The sequence below is a fragment of the Narcine bancroftii genome, unplaced genomic scaffold (genome assembly GCF_036971445.1).
Source record: "Narcine bancroftii isolate sNarBan1 unplaced genomic scaffold, sNarBan1.hap1 Scaffold_206, whole genome shotgun sequence".
In the NCBI taxonomy this organism is placed as follows: Eukaryota; Metazoa; Chordata; class Chondrichthyes; order Torpediniformes; family Narcinidae; genus Narcine; species Narcine bancroftii.
Genome location: NW_027211941.1, coordinates 6,602 through 10,659, shown reverse-complemented (window position 1 = coordinate 10,659; position 4,058 = coordinate 6,602). Strand labels below are relative to the sequence as shown.

Below are 4,058 nucleotides of genomic sequence, written 5' to 3'. Positions count from 1 at the left end.
ATTAATTTCATCTTATTTTCAAATAAGAAATTTAAGTTTTTTAATGCATATGTTAAATTAAATGTAAAAATGTTACAAATAAGATAAATGAAGAATTGTTTCAGGAACTGGCGATTTTCCACGAGTGCCGTGAACCCCAGGCAGCAGGAATGTGTGAACGAAACACAAAACTGGCCAGAAGAACTGAGGAAATACGGCTAAAAGTGCCCAAAAAGGTGCTGATGCCACCTTGATTTTAATGCAGGTGACACCGAGGAATGCGTTGGGGCAGAGATGGTCCATGGACAGCCAATACGGACGCCTTGGGGAACAAAGCGCGCACCACCAGTCGGGATGGATAATGGTGGGTAATGAATAAGCAAATATTAGAGACACTGATAGAGAGCGACACACATACCCAGACAGACAGACACACACACACACACACACACACACACACACACACACACACAGACACACACAGGGACAGAGAGAGACTCTGACAGCGAGAGAGAGACAGAGAGACACACACAGATGGAGAGAGAGATACACAGAGACAGAGAGACACACATAGAGACAGAGAGAGACACACACACACACGACACAGAGAGACAACACACACACACGACACAGAGAGACACACACACAGACAGAGAGAGAGAGACACACACACATACAGACACAGAGAGAGTCACACATTGAGACACAGAGGGAGAGACAGAAAGAGAGACACACACAGACAGTGACACACACAGAGACACAGAGAGAGAAAGACACACAAACAGACAGAGAGAGACACACACACACAGATACAGATACAGAGACACAGACAGAGAGAGACACACACACATACCCAGACAGACAGACACACTCACACACAGACACAGAGAGACAGATATACAGACACAGACACACAGAGAGACACATACAGACAGAGAGAGAGACACTGACAGCGAGAGAGAGACAGAGAGTGAGACACACACAGAGAGACACAGAGTGCCACAAAGAGAGACACAGATAGAGAGAGAGACACAGACAGAGAGAGAGACACAGACAGAGAGAGAGACACAGACAGACAGAGACACAGACAGAGAGACACAGACAGAGAGAGAGGGAGACACAGAGAGATAGAGACACACACAGACTGACAGAGAGAGACCCCTTGGTTGTGCACTTAACTCCCTCATCTCTCCTGGCAGGATCTCATCACCTTTCCTACCCGTGGACCATGACATCTGTCTGCTCATCCTCCTTCCTGAGAATGGTGTGAACTCTACCCTAGAAACCCCACAGCAAAGAAAAGGGACCCTTCGGCCCTTCTCGTCCATGGTGAAATATCATTCTGCCAGTTTCATCGACCTGCACCCAGTCCCTAACCCTCCTGACTTCCCACATCCATGGATCTCTGCAATTGATTCTTAAAACGTAAGAGTTTGAATGTTAAATGGCAGACCATTGAGGAGTGTTGTCAAACAAAGGGATTGAGGAACTGTGGTACAGAACTGCCCGAAAGTGGAGTCCCTTGTAGAGATGGGGGGGTGGGGGGGAGTGAAGAAAGCCTCTGGTATTTTGGCCTTCAGAAATGAGAGGATTGAGTGCAGGAGGTGGGAGGCCACGAGGAAGTTGGACGAGGCATGGGTGAGGCCAACTTGGGAACATTGTGTGCCGTTTGGGTGGCCGGAGGAGAGGAAGGATAGGAATGAGACAGCGCGTCGAGGAGAGTGACAAGAAGGTGGTCTGGCTTTCGGGGTTTGAGTTCCAGGGGAAGGTTGGACAGGCTGGGACTTTATTCCCTGGAGCGTAGAAGATTGAGGAAGATTTGAAAATTGTGAGGGGGGACGGATCGTGTCCATGGGGACAGGCTGTTTCCAAGGAGAGTGGGAGAGATTCAAAGAGGAGGACATGGATTGAGATTGAAGGGGGATTTTCTTCCCTCAGAGGGGGGTGGGAACGTGGAATGAGCTTTGGGCCAAGGTGGTGGAGGTGGGATGGACTGGAATCTTGGGGGGGAATGTGGGGCAGGTCCTGGTGTGGAAATGTGCAGCCTGAAGGGGAGATGGACTGGAGGCCCGAGGCAGCTCTCGGACCCTTCCCCAGTGGGACGAGGTTCTCAGGAGAGAGGGGGCTCCAAAGGGCTGGACCTCGAGCCCTGGGGCTCCATCCAGGGGCTCGGGGTGGTGGAGAGGAGATCCCGAGGAGGGGTGGATCAAGCTCTCGCGAGAGCGACCCCTGGTGGCTGCCATGTTGTTGATCTTTCCGGCCTTTGGAGGAGTTGGTCGCGAGCGGGAGGGGGAGAGAGGTTCGTGTCGGTTCCTCACGGGCGGGAATCGGGGCATTTTGGGAGCGAGACCAGGGAGGACGGAGTTTCCACGGGTCGCCCTTTGGGTCTGGAGCGGCCGGAGCTCGGAGGGGAACGGGCAGGGGGATGGTTGTGAGGTGGGGCTGGGGTACCGTGAGGGAGTTTGGGTCGGGGTGGCGTTAGGGTGTGTGGTAGTCGGGGACCCGCGAGGCTGAAGGGGGGGGGGGGTCGGGGTCCGTGAGGCTGTGGGGGGGGAGGGGGATCCGCGAGGCTGAGGGGGATCAGGGACCCGCGAGGCTGAGGGGCGTCGCGTCCCGCGAGGTTGAGGGGGCTCGGGGCCCGCGAGGCAGAGGGGGCTCGGGGCCCGCGAGGCAGAGGGGGGAGAGGGACGGGGACCCAGAAGGGTGAGGGGGTCGGGGACCCAGAAGGGTGAGGGGGTCGGGGACCCAGAAGGGTGAGGGGGGTCGAGGACCCAGAAGGGTGAGGGGGACCCGCCAGAGGGGTGTGGGATATCTGCAAGAGGAGTGAGGGACATGCAAGGCTGTGGGGGGCGGGGATCCTGCGAGGCTGAGGGGGACGGGTATCCAGAAGGTTGAGGGACACGCAAGGCTGAGGTACTCGTGGAACCAGAAGGGTGAGGGGAATGAGGACCCAGAAGGGTAATGGTGATCAGGACCCAGAAGGGTGAGGGTGATCAGGACCCAGAAGGGTGAGGGTGATCAGGACCCAGAAGGGTGAGGGTGATCAGGACCCAGAAGGGTGAGGGTGATCTGGACCCAGAAGGGTGAGGGTGATCAGGACCCAGAAGGGTGAGGGTGATCAGGACCCAGAAGGGTGAGGGTGATCAGGACCCAGAAGGGTGAGGGTGATCAGGACCCAGAAGGGTGAGGGGGGACGGGGACCCAAAAAGCTGAGAGGGGACAGGGACCCAGAAGGCTGACGGGGACCCAGAAGGCTGAGGGGGAAGTGGGGACCCAGAAGGCTGAGGGGGGAAGGGGACGGGGACCCAGAAGGTTGAGGAGGTACGGGGACCCAGAGGGCGGAGGGGGGGACCGGGACGTGGACCCAGAAGGCTGAGGGCACCTGCGAGGCTGAAGGTGGGGGTGGGAACCCGCGTGGTTTAGGGGATCCGTGTGGTTGAGGGGATCGGAGAACTGCGAGTGTGAGGGGGACCCGTGAGGGTGAGGGAGTCCCGGCCCCATGGATGGGAATGAGCAGGAAGGGGTGCTGGTCAGTGGGACGAGAATATCAGTTCACCACAGACTGTAAGCTTTCAGTTCTGTAATGAGACGTCATTAACTATGACACCGACAGCCCAACCCTCTTTCTCCCAGTTCCACTGCAGACATTGGAAGACGGTTCTCTTTAAAATAATCCAAATACCCCTTGGCGCGGACCCGCCGAAGCCACAGATTAGAATCTGCATCTCAGATGGTGAAGTCTTCAGATTTTTCTTTAAAATATTGTTTACATTGTAAAACCATTTGGAAAGTGCGTTCACATATATTGTAATGTTCAAATCAAAAGGAAAAACTAGCACTAAGCAAGGTTCAAAAAAAAACACACAGGAATAAAGTGCCAGCATCCTGGAGATGGTATTCACAGTGACTAAGGACAAGATTTGTTCTTGTCTCTAGCTGTGCACACACGAGGATGAGAGCAGTGTTTGAGATGCTCTAGCCAGAAAGAATTCCAATCCATATCCCCTCGGTTTTATTCCTCGGGCTGACGGCAAGGTTCAGACTGAAATAGCAGAGGATGAGAATCCAGGCAAAAGGAC

At 54.7% G+C, this 4,058-nt stretch overlaps 1 long non-coding RNA gene across 1 annotated transcript; it reads left to right on the top strand.

The window, feature by feature from the left end:
• The first annotated feature begins 233 nt into the window (after positions 1 to 233).
• On the top strand, positions 234 to 3,714 carry LOC138750622 (uncharacterized). The gene is made up of 3 exons (XR_011349425.1): positions 234 to 343; positions 1,179 to 1,404; positions 3,613 to 3,714. It is a non-coding gene; the product is annotated as an uncharacterized lncRNA (long non-coding RNA).
• Positions 3,715 to 4,058: the final 344 nt, after the last annotated feature.